At 45.3% G+C, this 15,466-nt stretch overlaps 1 long non-coding RNA gene across 1 annotated transcript; it reads left to right on the top strand.

Annotated features, from left to right (window-relative positions):
* Nucleotides 1–3,894: 3,894 nt before the first annotated feature.
* LOC119813662 lies at nucleotides 3,895–9,875 on the top strand. The gene is made up of 2 exons (XR_005285205.1): nucleotides 3,895–4,155; nucleotides 8,837–9,875. It is a non-coding gene; the product is annotated as an uncharacterized LOC119813662 (long non-coding RNA).
* Nucleotides 9,876–15,466: the final 5,591 nt, after the last annotated feature.

Genomic DNA, 15,466 nt, shown 5'->3' with positions numbered 1-15,466 from the left:
ATTTACCAATGTGATACACATTGCAAATAAAGAGTCCAGTCACTTATGAAATGCAAGAGCTGGAGCAAAAATGTAGGATGGAGTCAAATGTTTAAGATGATGTAGTATAACATCAATGTACTGAACTGAACGGATTTAGCCCACAAAATTCTACATAGAAACTAGAAGGACCATGCTGTCACCTACAAAGTTCACACCTGATTTTGTACTTGAGAGCTACAAAGTTGAGGTACACACACACACACACACACACACACACACATTTAATCACGCCTACGGTTTTGTGCTGGGCCACATTCATAGCTCTCCCTGGCTCTCTGAAGTTCCTGGGTTGCAGATTTGACACACTTACTGTGAGGCGCTGTCTAGACTTATGGACCAGACCCTGGGAAGCTCACTTCCTTAAACAGGAGCTTGCCAGCTGAGCGGGGCTTCACTGAGAGCAGAAAGTGTGGGCCACCCAGTGTCTAGGGAGGAAAACAGCTAAAGGCTGAAACTCAAGCAACAACTCAGAGGGACGAGGACAAAAGCTGGAAGGTCACCAGGTCACCACAGCTATGTTTCAGTGGCCTACGAATACTTTTCGTCAATGAACTATTTGGTGCTACTTCTGTATCAAACCTCTCACTCGTGATTACAAAGCTATTTATGAGTCAGTCTTTTAAAAAGTACTAGGTAGAGCAAAATAATAATAATAATAATAATGTCTTCTAAAAAAATGCCTGGAGTCAGTCAATGAAATGATTCAGCAGGTAAATGACTTTGCCACTAAGCCTGACAACCCAAGCTGGATGCCCAGGACCTACAAGGAGAGAGACGCAATTCGGCAGCAGTCTGTCCTCTGATTTGCACAGACGTAAAACAGAATGTATAGAAGCATACACACACACACACACACACACACACAATTTATTTGCATGGTCTTTTCCAGTTGCACTTTACATTTCCTGTATGGCCCTAGCCCTTCCCTTGGGTCTTCCCTCTTCTCCTTAACCCCCCTCCCCCCGCCAATACTCTATGACTGTGGCTGGCTTCCTGTGTGATTAAATGAACTGATTTCACACACTGGAAAATTAAAAAAGAAAACCAATTCTCCCTTTCTCGCGCGTCTAAACTCATAAGGTAGAGGAAACAACAGGCCATGGGGAAGGAGCTACTGCCACCTGAGAACTGTCACCAAAAGAAAGGCATGCGTAAACTGTAGAAAGTGAGAGTTTCTGTACCTCCCTAAAACGCCTGTGTGTGTGTGCACATGTGTGCACACGTGCGTGTTATACACACTTGCCTATATATAGATGTGCACATCCATATGCACTCAGAGGGGTCAGAAGATCTGGGGTATACACACGTGCCTAGGTCCAGATGTGCACTCAGAGAGGTCAGATGTGATGCTGGCTGTTGTGCTCCACCACTCTCTTGTTATTCCCTTGAGAGAGTCTCTCCCTGAATTGGAAACTAGACTGGCAGCCAGTAAGCCCCAGAAACCTCCCTATTTCTGTGTTTCTATGCCCCCTTGCCCCCCCACACACAAACACACAGAGTGCTGGGCTTACAGGCAATTTAGGTGGGGGCTGGCAATTTGAACTCAGGTTCTCATGCTTGCAGAGAAATTGTCCTTATCCATTGAACCATCTCTCCAGACCCTGTTAGAAGTTTTATTCATCATGTCCCTCGTCAATCATGTATGTGAGTGGTGTGTGTGTGTGTGTGTGTGTGTGTGTGTGTGTGTGTGTGTGTGCAGGGATGTGTGTGTGAGGGGAGCATTGTGTGAGTGTGTGTGTATGTGTGAGTGTGTGTGTGTGAGGGGGGTATGTGTGCGTGAATGTGTGTGTGTGTATGTGTGAGTATGTGTGTGTGTGTACACGGACATGTGTGTGTGAGTGGGGGGCGTGTGTGTGAGTCTGTGTGTGTGTGTGTGTCCTCCTAATGTTTCTTTGTTCTCATCTCACTCCCTGGAAACGCTCATACTCAAAGTAGAATGGCGCTTGGATTCCCTCCATCCTCATTTAGACCAGCATCTCACACAGAACCTTCATCCCGAACAGCCACTTGCTAATCATCAGACTAGAATTCGGACGATAACTTCTGGATGTTTCTTTGGCTCCTCGGGTGGAGGTTATGGATGCCATGCCTTCATGGCTGGGCCGCCACGAGAAAGGTTTCAATGAGAAGTGATTGCCAGGAAGTGTGTCCCTGGAGCAACCTGGAAGCCTGGTGTTCTGACCTGTCATGCACACTTAGGATCTCCAGCAGCGGCCCGTCTGGTGTTGGCAAGGCCCCAAGAGCGACCCATTTGACCCCTTTCATAGGCCACAAAAGTAAATTTATCTCTTCCAAATGCAGCTTCTTGCAGTGAGCAATTAGGGCCAGAGCAGTCCAGATGGCTGCGTGAATTCAAATGAAAACCATCTTTCCTGTGACCAACCCTGAGGAAGCCCAGCAGTGCCAGGGGTTAGTTCACCTTCAGCCAATAGCAAGGCAACAGGCATGCAGGGCATTTCCGTAGGAGGGGTCAGCGGAGATGCCGGCAGGAAGGGCTGTCCTGGGAAACACTGGGACTCAGGCCATTCTTCCCTCGGAGCAGGTCCTGACTTTGCTGCATCTTGCTCTGTATGTGTGTGTGTGTGTGTGTGTGTGTACGTCTGGGTGTGTTTGTCCATGTCTCTGTATGTATATATATTCTTGAGTGTACACTCGTGTTCATACATGTATGCACGTGGAGACCAGAAGTCACCAGAGTCTTCCTCAATCCTTCTCCTCAGTTTTTTGAGACAGAGTTTGGCTAACAAGCCTGAAGGATCTTGTATCTGCTCCCGGAGCTCCGGGTTATAGACGCACACTGCCAGGCCCTGCTTTCACCCAGGTGGAAGAGATCAAACAAATCTTCATGCTTGCTGGCCAGAGCTTTACCGAGAGAGCCATCTCCTAACCGCTAACTCCTAGCTCTGTGAGGAGCTCCGGCCAAGTCTCAGCAGAGCTGAGAACTGCTTTCCCCTCCTGCTTCCCTAGTGGCAGAGCTCTAGGTCTCCTCTTCCCTTCTCTACCTATCTAAGAATCGACAACTCATTATTCTTACAGCCAAGAAGATATAAAAGCCCAGCTTTGGAAGACAGCTCAGTTGGCAAAGCTCTAGCCACACAAGCAAGAGGATCCAAGTTCAGAGTCCCAGAACCATCACGAGAAGCCAGCCATGCAGCTGGAGAGATGCTCAGTGGGTTAGCTGTTAGCTGCATATCCTGATTGCCTCAGTTTCCCCATTCAGACCCATCCACATTCCCTGAAATATTGCTACCGAAAGCTCAACCAATCAAGAGTTCTGTTAGGAAAAGGAAAGCATGACCTGGACACTGGGTTAGTAACCCACAATATGCTAGCCACCGAGTTTTCCCATCACTTTCATTATCTATTTAAATAAACTCTATAAATACTATTTACTAAATGACCAAGTGCATGCCTACCTATCATTAGAAGGAAAATCTACTTACAACAGGAGTATGTGGAAGTCGTCTTGTAAAATAATATGAATTTAAAGCAAATTTCCAATTTGAAATTTTTTTAATGGTTTCTGGGCAATAAAAATCACATATTCTTTGAAAACTACTCCCTCCTGTATTAGCTATTTTTTCTCTTGCTATGATAAAATACATGGCAAAGGCATCATATAAAAGAAAGAGTTTATCTGGGCATATGGTTACAGAAGGAGAGCCATAATGGCGGGAGGCATGGTGAAAGGCAGACAGAAAAAAAAAGTGAGAGCTTTATCTTCAATTCAAAACTCAAAGCAGAGGGAGCATGAACTGGAAATAGGGTGAGCCGATGAACTCTCGAAGCCTGCCCACAGTGACATATTTCCTCCAGCAAGGCTCCACCTCCTAAAGGTTACATAACCACCCCCAAACAGCACCACCAACTCGGGACCAATGGTTCGGTTCAAATGGATGAGCCCATGGAAGACATTCTTACTCAAACAGTCACAGCCCCAAGATCATGCCTTCTTTGAACAACCAATCAAAGATCTAGAACTCTTCCTTCAGGTAACTAGAAGTGGTCACCTTCCATCAACGTCTGTTCTTGCCACTGATAGCCACCAAAGTAATCAAACAATCCTGGAGTGGAAAATGAAGAAAACAATTTAGCTAATATGATGATAAAACGGTATGTGGGATATATGCAAGAGGGTATGGGGGTCTGTATGTGTGTGCATGTCTTTGTAGATGGAGGTCTCTTGTTTTTGTTTGAGGTTTTGGGGTTTGTTTCTTGTTGGTTAATTATTTTAAATAGATGGGTTCTCATGTAGCCCAGGCTATGTAGTCAAGGATGGCTTTGAGTGTCTGTCTGAGCTTTCCGCCTCCGTCTCCTCTCAGCCGGTTTATGTAGTGCTGGGATAGAATGTACGCCCTCGTGTATGCCAGGCAAGAACTCTACCCACTAATCTGGAGTGTGTGTGTGTGTGTGTGTGTGTGTGTGTGTGTTGCCAGCCAAAAGTCTCAGGAAAGAATATTGCAAAGAAAGGGGAGGTTTTAAGATGAAAAACAAAGTGGGGAAATACAACCTTAAGTGCAAAATGAAAGGGCACTCCACAGCACGAGGAGGGGGACTGTCCTATACACAGAAAGTTCCTGCCCAGGTTCACACTCATTCCAGTCCATGTAGGAAAATGAGAAGTGTTGACCTGTGGGAAATAGTCAGTCCTGATTGGCTGACCGCAGATCACAGCTCATCGATCAGGTCCAGGTAGCAAAATAGGACTTTCTGGAGTCTGTTTGCTTTGGCAGGTGAGATGGGAACATGCTGGACAAGGGCTGAAAGGTTCAGTTTGTGGTTCTTCCAGGAACACAGAGTACATGTCTGCCCCCCGACCGTGCTACCAGGCTCCATTCTGCATTTAGGCCTCTTAGCTACAGAGCCCATGCTAGGAGGCTCGACTTCTTTTAAGCTCACATTTCCCACCTTTTCATCAGAATCTATCGTCTGCCAGTACTAATAATGGGTTAAAATAAAATTATCGCATCTCAGTGCCACCGCATTGGATTAATACAATGCAAGGTTGAGCGTTTTGTTAGAATTGGCTTAGAGAATAGCCAAATGCTTAGTTCAACTCCTAGACAAGTCATGAGAAAATTACAGCAGAATGCAAGAGAGAGCTAATGTCAGAGGGTAGTAAGCTGAAAAATATCTGACCTAGGGAGTTGAGCCAATACACTTGGACCCTCTGAAGGGTCTTCCCTACAGATTTAGCCAATTTCAAGATGCTAGAAGTCTCCAGTTTATACCTGATGAGCAATTTGTGGTATTTGCAATGACAAAGAAAAGATATTGCATATCAAGAACATAATTAATGTAATTCCCTTATCCAGGATCCTTAGGAAAGGGTCTCTAAGACCTCTGATAGGCTCTTGAAACTTAGGCAATGGAATAAGCAACTCAATTACCAAGGTTATAAATGTTCTGCTCATGCATTTAGCCCCAGATGTAGCTGTTCCTACAGAGGATCCCTTCTAAACCTAGCCCAGCACCTGGAATCGACCCTTCTGGTAGGTCACACACTTAGAAATGCTGAAGACTGTCACTCTCCGAATCTGAAATGTTGTCACGAGTATGACAATTCCCAACAGCAATGTTGTTCCTTTGTAGAGGGTGGCAATTGCAATAGGAGACCATGAACTGACAAGTTAGAACGGGTGCTAAGAAGCTCAATATGTATTCTCCTTTCCATTGTTAGGGACATAGGTAGGTGCTGCCCAGTGGCACATTTCATAAATCAAAGATGTGACCAGAGGGAGCTCATGTTGGTCAGACATATTCTAGAAGTGTGGGGCTTTGTCTCGGGCCAAACTTGTATAAGAGCCTGTGAAATCAAATGTTAGTATCCAGGACAATCGGAGGGAGTGGGATAAAACTCATCTAAAAGACAGGAAATGATGAGGGAATGCAAAAGATGGAAGGAGTAGAAGAATCCTGGTGAACTCTACGCAGGGCTTGCAGATGTTCTGCTTTCATTGCTGTTGCTATGATAAAATGCCGTGACAAAAGCAACTTAGAGGAGAAGGGGCTTAATTCATCTCACAGTCCCATGTTACAACGCATCACTGAGAAGAAGCCAAGGCAGGAACTCAAAGAACCAAGTCATACCATATCACATCCATCACCAAGAGCTGAGAGAAATTAATGCATCTTTGTTCGCTTGCTTACATGCCTGAGTTCAGCTTGAGTTCTCCACTCTTACATAGTACAGGACCCTCTGGTTCAGGGGAATGTTGCCACCCACAGTGGACCAGGTCTTCCCCACATCAATTAACTATATTAAAACAATCTTTCATGCCCCACAGACCAACCCTTCACTGAGCCTCTTCCCAGATGATTTTGGGCTATGTGAAATTGAGAGACCCAGGTTTAATGAATTTGATGGAACTTCAGATTAAAAGCTAGATGGGCAGAAAGATGTTGGTAATGTAGTTTGTTCCAAGTCTCACAGGTCTTTACATTGTAGGGTTATTGCCTTTAGAACCAGAATGCACTCACTGGATGGGCTAAGGAAAAATAAACTAGACGTAAAGATGTATAGATAGATTCAGTAGGTAGGTACTTAAGAGTTTGTTTATAGGTTATATAAAAGAAGGGGACTGGGATAAATGTAGTTGTAAGAGTAGCAATTAGGTCATTGTCCCTCAAGAAGGAATTTGTGGGCAAGAGATGACAGACACACCCCTCGGTCAGCAATGTTATTAATGGAAGTCAGGTGATCAGCAGAAATTAAAGACATACAAGGCAAGGCTGGTCTCCAAAGAGTGATAAGGGTAGCTATGAAAGAGACCTCGTGACCCTCCTTTCAGTGGCCTTCATGAGAGTAGAGACAGCAACAAATGACTTCAAGTGTGGAGGTAACCACTGGGCCACTGACTGAAGTACTCTACTGGCCCATTCTGGAGTACGCCCTTCCTATTCAAGAACAAATGGAAAAGGAGGTTTAATCGGGGTGTTCCCAAGCAGAAGCTAAAGTCACTGAGCATTTTATATCTTCAAAAGTTTTTGCTCCAACAGACAGCCATTGAAACAAAACAAGAGAGGAAATTGTTCTAAATTATAAAACAGATGGGACATAAAATAAAATTGGAGCCGTCAGCTCTGGCAGCAACCTATATACAGCTTCAAAATTCCAGAATTATCTACTGCTGTGGAGAAGAGGAGAAACTGAAATGCCTTGAGGATGGAGAATGCCGGAGTCAGATCTTTGTGTATCAAGACACGATGCAAAAATTGTGATCAAGGCCTGATTGAAGCTTTTACTTTGAGATCACATAATCTCTAGATGATGAGATCACATAATCACAGACCACATAGTGAGCAAATGCGGTTGGCAACACAAGTCTCTTAAGACGGGGAACATGAACACAGATCACGCAGGTACTAAAGTAAGGGTGGCCCCACACCAGGGAGACATCAACTAATCATTGCAAAGATTCGAAAGAAATCGGGTAGGTTTTCAGTATGCTGCTGAAGAAGGTGGCCCTTCCAGATGAAGACAACGTTGTGGACTACCACAGCATGCTCAAATACTAATAAAAAATTCTGTAGGGGTTGATAGCTGAAAAATGTTGGTTTTTGAAGATAGGATAACAAACTACGAGGATCAGGGGCCTCTGGGCAACAAATAGCTATGCTGCTAGTGGCTTTGGGACTCTGCTCAAGTCACCGCCCTATTCCATTGTGTTTGCGGCAGTAAAGATGAAAGTATTCGAAGGGCTGATGCATGGAACAAAGACCTTAGACGCAACATGAATATTAAAAACCTGGAGACAAGCCGGGCGGTGGTGGCGCACGCCTTTAATCCCAGCACTCGGGAGGCAGAGGCAGGCGGATCTCTGTGAGTTCGAGGCCAGCCTGGTCTACAAGAGCTAGTTCCAGGAGAGGCTCTAAAAAAGCTGCAGAGAAACCCTGTCTCGAAAAACCAAAAAAAAAAAAAAAAAAAAAAAACCTGGAGACAGCCCGGCGGTGGTGGCGCAAGCCTTTAATCCCAGCACTTGGGAGGCAGAGGCAGGCGGATCTCTGAGTTCGAGGCCAGCCTGGTCTACAAGAGCTAGGTCCAGGACAGGCTCTAGAAACTACAGGGAAACCCTGTCTCGAAAAAAAAAAAAACCTGGAGACAGATATTGGGGTTCAAGCTGAAGACCAGAAAAGCAAAGCAGCCAACCTCTAGAGAGACCTTTACCTCTATCAAATCTTTAGAGCAAAGGGGCGAGATCCTGTCTCCACGAATCCTCAGACTCCACACTCCAGTGAGTTCCTGTCTCTTCCCCTTTATATTCCTCTCCCCGCCCAGCCTTATCACTCCTGCCTCCACCTCCCAAGTGCTGGGATTAAAGGCATGCAATGTTGGCAAATAAAACAGGAATACACGCAGGCAAGGGCTACAAAGTTTAGTGTGTGGTTCTTTCTTTACATGTGACCCTTCTACACACACCAGCCAGCAAATAGTTGCCATGCTCCATTCGAAACTGAGACCCAGAGAACAATTTGGGACCTTTCTGGGAGGTATTCAGCCTTTCTTTAATCTCTCTCTCTCTCTCTCTCTCTCTCTCTCTCTCTCTCTCTCTCTCTCCCCCCCCCCCCGTGTGTGTGTGTGTGTGTCACTCACTCTTTCTCTCCCTCAAATGATGGACTTCAACACCCCTTAGGCTTCTGACCACTTCTTGCCAGGAGGACACTTTAGGTCAATGGCAGTCTTAGATCCGTGGCTGCCTATTTTCAAAATAGACGAGTAACACAGTCCCCAGAACCTCAAACGCAAAAATCTCTGAATCCAACCTAGACTCTGCAATTTGCTCTTTCTCCACAGGCCAAACAAAAACTAATTTTAAACAAACCACCACCACCAATCTTGGGGTGGGGAAATGCCCAGAAAAGCCAAGCAACATGACACGGAGCCTGGCATACTCCACCCAATGGCTGGGGAGCTTTTCCAGGACTAGACACTGGTCTAGGGCTGGGAAGACATCCAAGCTACCCTGCAGTCCTCTTCTCAACCTGGGATTAGGAATTGCAGCTCATCCAGTCAAGGAAGTGCTCTCCACTGCCCTTTGTTTTTCTGTTGGATCTGAAGCCTGAATTCCCATAATGGAGGAACAACAACAACAAACCTTCCTACTTAAAATTATATGTCAGTCAAGCACCAGGCCTAGCTCTGGGAGTCCTGTCAAAGAGAGGGAGGAGGAATTATATGAACTAGAGGGATCAAGATTGTGATGGGGAAATCTACAGGGACAGCTGAACCAAGCTCATGGGAACCCACAAACTCTAAACCGACAGCTGTGGAGCCTGCACGGGACTGAACAAAGACCTCTGCATGAGGGCATCAAGTGTGTAGCTTGGTCTGTCTGAGGGGCCCCTGGTTGTGGGACCAGGATCTATCACTAGTGCCTGAGCTGGCTTTTTGGAGCCTATTCCCTATGGTGGAACACTCAACCTTAATGCAGTGTGAAGGGACTTGATCCTGCCTCAACTTGATGTGCCAGGCTTTGTTGACTCCCCATGGAAAGGCCTTACCCTTTCAGAGGAGTGGATTGGGGGTGGGTTGGTGGGGAGGACAGAGCGGAAGGAGCTATGGTGAGAAAAGCTGTGGGAGGGGAAATTATCGTTGGTATGTAGAATGAATAAAAATTTTTAAAAATTGTAGATGAGCATAGTGTGTGTGAGAGTGCATGCATACACAGCAGAAGATTCTACTGCCATAAAGTTTCTCCAGAAAACATAATCTAGAGCAGACCCCTATATACACAAGTATAAATGTGTGCTTATAGTAATCTATAATTTCTTATATTATACATAGGATAATATGTAATAGTACATAATATAATAAAATTTTATTCAACATATAAGGAACTGTAATTTGTGCTTATGAAATACAATAATTACAAAGCAATACATTAACCTATAATAGAAAACACAGATACTCGTCTGTTCAGGCATTTTCAAGAACTGGCTTATGCAATGGTGAGAGATGAGAAAAGTTTCAACTCCATAGGGCAGGCTGGAAACTGAGGCAGCAATGGATGCTACCATGCAGAATTTCTTTTCTAGGAAGCCTGTATTTGTTCTCAAGGTTTTCAATCAGTTAGATGAAGTCCATCCACATAGGGGGAGTGATATGCTTTACTTAAGGGTTCAAATGCAAGTCATGCCACAAAACCCCTTCTTGACAACCTTCAGAATGATGCATGATTGAAGACCGACAGGTGCTGTGGAACAATGGTCTTTTATCCTGTCACTTGTATTATTTTTAATAAAATGTTGATTGGCCAGTAGCCAGGCAGGAAGTATAGGTGGGGGCAACCAAGCAGGAAGTAGAAGCAGGGCAAAGAGAATGTTGGGAAGAGGGACGCGCAATCTGCATTCATGGCCCAGCCACAGAAGAAGCAAGATGTGACTGCCTCGCCGAAAAAGGTACAGAACCACGTGGCTACCATAGACAAGAATATTGGGCTAATGTAAGTTATAAGAGCTAATAAGAAGCCTGAGCTAATGGGCCAGTCAGTTTATATTTAATGTAGACCTCTGTGTGATTTCTTTGGGACTTAACGACTGCAAGAACTGGGTAGAATAGAAAACCTCAGTCAACAGACAGCAGCAGGCCGTCCAAGACGGCACCAAGAGAAAACATCTTAGCAGCCTCCGGTGGCTTTGCTGGCATCTAACTGCTGTGAAATTCTTGCATCGGGGGCTGGGGGGACGACTCAGTGGTTAAAATATTTGCTATGCAGGTGTGAGGAGCAGAGTTCTGATCCCCAGAGCCTATGTAAAATGCCCGGTGGTCATGGTGACCTGACTGTAATTCTCCAGCCTTGGAAAGAGATGGAGGATTCTCAGGGCATGTTGGGTAGGAAATCTAGCCATATCAGCAATGACTGGGTTTGACTGAGAAGCTGACTCAGTGATTCCAGACATCAATTTCTGCCCTTCATGTACGTGTAGACACACATGCACAAGCATCCTTCCCTACACGTGTCCCCAAACATGAAGACACATATTTGTACCACATACATATAGAAAATAGAGAAGGGCTCTTTAATGAGAAAAGTTTTGGCTATGTACAGTCTTGGTAGAGATATGGGGTATAATGCTTAATCTTGGCTATCAACTTGATTGGCTCTGGAGGCAACTAGAAGACACATGTTCGGACAGCTCTGTGGAGGCACTTCCAGGAAAGATTAACAAAGAGAAAAAGACTCGCCTACCATGGGGGGCAGGGGTGGGCACCTACCAGTTGCAGCCCAGGTGGAGGAGGCCAGATGAAACAGCAGGGTCACTTGGTTGCTGCCTTTGTCTCTGACTGTGGCTGTCTCTGCTGGTGCTACCTACAGTGCCATCCTCACTGGAATCAGACTCTGTTTTCTTTATACTCGGCCCCTGTGGCGTGCAGAGAGCCACTGTCAAATGCCCCAGCCTGTGTAACCCAGTCCCATTTAGAGCCTGTGTTCATTCTGTCTGTCTCGCTCCTCCAGAGAACTCCGACTAACACAAGGGGACCACTTCACCCCAGAGCAGGCAACGCAACGGAGGTCTCAGGGTCTGGCTAGAGTCAAGATAGAGTAATCACAGGCTGGTAACTTATCACTGGACACCACAGACGGGACCACATCTGACTGGGCTTATCTCAAGGGAATCGGTTTCTTGGTTCTTCTTTCCCAGAGGAAGAGAACCTGAGGCTCAGAAAGTTTGAGTCACTGTGGGAAATCACCCAGTGTTTTTTAATCTTCTGGCACTAATTCCTGGGGTTCGCATCGGCCCTCAGACAATCATTATCTCCCTGAATGGATTAGAAATGTCTTATTTCTTCCTTACCTTGGACCCACGCTCCTTGCCTTTCCTCTCTTTCTCCTTTATCCCAAGGTGACTTGCTACAGAGTGGCAACTCCCCACTCCACACACTGCCATGAACTTAGAGTTCCCAGCTAAGCGAGAGGTCGTCTGAAAGAGGGGCAGAGTCGAGACCCTCAGAGTCTTACAAGGAACAGCATAAAGCCTGAAGAGAATTTCTGAGTCGTCAAAAAGTGGTTTTTATCAGAAAGCCTAAAATTTGATTCTGAACAGAGCTAAACTGTTGCCTCCACCCAAAGGTGCCTTGGGAACATCCACAATATTCACCACCTTCATGACACTCAGGTTTACCCAGATAACCTGCTGATAGAAACGTCTAGTGAATCTGGGCTAGAATCAAAAGATGCTAGCCAACTTGGCCCCACATCCTCAAGCAAACTGAAGACATCATCACATCTATCCCTTCATGGAAGAGGCACCCGGCCTCACCCAGGATGCTCACTTGTCCAGGATATGACACATGACATTGACTTCTCCGCCTCTGTCCTTGGCCTAGTTCCCAGTAAGAACCAAAGCCTCCTGTTTCAGTTTGCAACTGTTCAAATCAGAGGCCTGACAGCTCTGCTCTGAGAAACAGCCAATGGAAACAGGGGTCATGGCTGTCAATCAGGGCGTGTTTTGCACGCCCAGGGCAGTTTCCTCCAAGGGAGTCAATACAAATGAAAACTGCCCGATGGTCCCGTTTGCCTGAGGTCAAAGAACAAAAGTGCAAAACGGAAGCTACCCCAGCCCTAATTTAATCCGGGAGGACAAACAGGGGATCACTCAACAGTCCTCAAGCCCACGGTCAGAAGAGTATGCCCATGAGGCAAATAGTTTTCTGGACCATCTCCCCAACCTACTCCCTCCCGCTACAAAAACGAGTTTAAAATGGCCCTTGATGACTTGGTGAGTGACATTCTTGTGGGCTATGTTGATCTTGGGCTGTAAAGTCAAATACACAATGGAAATTTTTGATTTATGAAATAGCGATCATGCTACCATGTGAAGCTCACACTTGTTTCCTACTTCACGTCACTCAAGATTCAGCTCAAATGCTACTTCCTCAGAAAGGCCTTCCGTGACCTCCGCCACACAACACTCGCCCTCACGGTCTTTTAGGAAGCTGAGCTTTTCTTTCTGGCCTTGGCTTCTGTGTTTGCTTGTTTATGAATGTCTGACTTCTCCTCCCTATTATAGTGAAGCTGAATGACAATAAAGGCATCAAAGTCCCCAGAGCCCCAATTACAACAATCAGAACTGTACCTGGGCGCATACGAAAGACTCCATAAATATTCATTGAATAGATGTATAAATGGTCTGACCCTAAAATCAAAGACCCTGAGGAGAAATGAGCCATCTTGGGGTTTGCCATCTGAACTCTTTCTCTTTGGAGAGCTACTCTGGAAATCCTTTTCTTTTTTAATGTTGTGTGCATTTACATGTGCATGTAGATGCGCATGGATGTCAGAATAGAGTGCGTGATCCCCTGAATCTGGAGTCACAGTGGTCGTAAGCCCCGCAGTGGGTGCTGGGAAACAAGTTCCAGTCATCTGGAAGAGCAGCAAGTGCTCTCAACCACTGAGCCGTCTCTCCAGCCCCTACTCTGAAAATTCTTGAGGCTAGTTTCCAACCCCAAGTAATAGACTGACATCTCTCACATTGTGTGGGACTCGGGTGAGCAGCCAACCAGCTGAGCCACCTCTCTAGGGCATGCAGCATCCTTGGGGAGGTATATAGTGGAAAAGATGAGGTCAAGAGCTGAACATCAGATGGCCCAAATCCAAATCTCAGCTCTGGCGCTTCCTCCATGAACAGCCATGGAACATTCAGTTAACAACTCCATGTTTTAGTTTCCCGGCCTATAAAACAGGGACGGTATGGACGGTGCCTGCTTTACAGGGTTTCCTGTGAGAAAAGGTAAGCAAATGGTTCTGAGTCACTTCTTCTGAGATGGAGGGAACATATGACACTCATCATTATTTCCTTTCTAAAAGATTTATTTTTGTTATTTCCAATTATGTATGTGTGTGTTAGCATGCACTTGTGAGTATAGGTACCCTTAGCTCAGAAGATGTCAGATCCCTTGGAGCTAGAGTTATAGGCAATTGAGAGCCATTCCATGTTGGCTCTAGAAACCAAACTCAGATCTCCTGCAAGGGGACTCTCAACCTCAGAGCCATCTTTCCAGACCCATGCCAGTCATTCTTAAAAATACTGTTTTGAAATTATTAATGGGAATGTTCTATTACTCGGTGCCAGAGCTTGAGATGAGATGAGATACAAGGTCAGAGATTCTCGAACTCATGCACTGGCCATGTCCCTGGATGGCTAGGAATGAGCGGCTCCTTGTATTTTGTGTCCAATGGATTTCAATCACCCAGATCCTGGATTTGCAAGAAATGGACATGTAAGACATAAAACAACCCTCATTAAAGAAATGTCTCGTTACAACAGAGATCATTACAAAAAACCACAACCAACCAAAATGCAGAGAAGAAGAAATGTCTCATTTCAACAGACAGAGATCATTTCAGAAAACCACAACCGACCAAAATGCAGAGAACACGAGACCATGTGGTGTCCAGCCCCAGCTGGCACATCTACAACACAGCACCTAAGATTCAGGGATCCTAGCAGAACAGGGGACAGAAAGACTGAAAGAGACAAGGGGACGGGGGGTTGCTGTGAGACTATGTCTCCTAGAAACGTCAGAGAGGCTACACCTGTGAACATCACACCAACACAGCTACCGAAACAAGACCTGAACAAAAATGCCACCCACAGACATTTTCACAAGGAAGGGGGAGATCTCACAGGACCCCAACCCTAGAGCGACAAACACATAAGGAATTATGAGAGCTGGATAAATAGTCTTCCCCAGGGAAGAGCCCTCAAAGTAATGGTCCAACACTAAGAAGTCAGCTATGAAATCATATGCATGCAAGTAACAATATATGGACTAAGAAGATTGTATTGATCTATTTAGGAATTCACAAACATGTGTGTTTATATAACAACAATTGCAAAGCTATAGGCCAGGAGTTTGAGAGAGAGCGAGGTGGGGTATACTAGAAGGGTTGGGAGGGAAGGAAGGGGAAGATGGAAATGATGTAAGTATATTTCAGTTTCAAAAATAAAGAAATATACTAAAAACAGAAGCAAATTTAACAAACAACTTCCAAAGGCTGTTTGTGTTGTGATGCAATGTTTACAGAACAAGCATAATTCAAGCTAAATGCAGGGCAAGAGAAGAGCTGTGGCAGGGAGACAGCTAAGCAGGAGAACACCTACAGTGCAAGCATAAGGATCTGAGTTCAAATCTACCCAGAAACCTACACGGAAAGCTGGTGTGTAGAGGTGATTGAAGAAACATGTGCAACTCTAAGCATACATCGCACGCACCGAAACATAAATAAATAATATTGCAGGAAAAAGAACAGGAACCACTAAAGAGCAAAGTCCGTATTTTTATTTTAGCCAATTTATTCCCAGAAGCCTCTGAACAAAAACCCTTGCTGAGGAGCAGCACTCTTCAGGACTGATCTTCAGAAATACTCAGGCATCCCTCGCTTTATAAGTGAAATCAAATAGATTGATACAAGGAGGAGTT

Source organism: Arvicola amphibius, chromosome 4 (genome assembly GCF_903992535.2).
Source record: "Arvicola amphibius chromosome 4, mArvAmp1.2, whole genome shotgun sequence".
Lineage (NCBI taxonomy): Eukaryota > Metazoa > Chordata > Mammalia > Rodentia > Cricetidae > Arvicola > Arvicola amphibius.
Note: the sequence above shows the minus strand (reverse complement) of the source record. Positions and strands in the feature narration are given on the sequence as shown.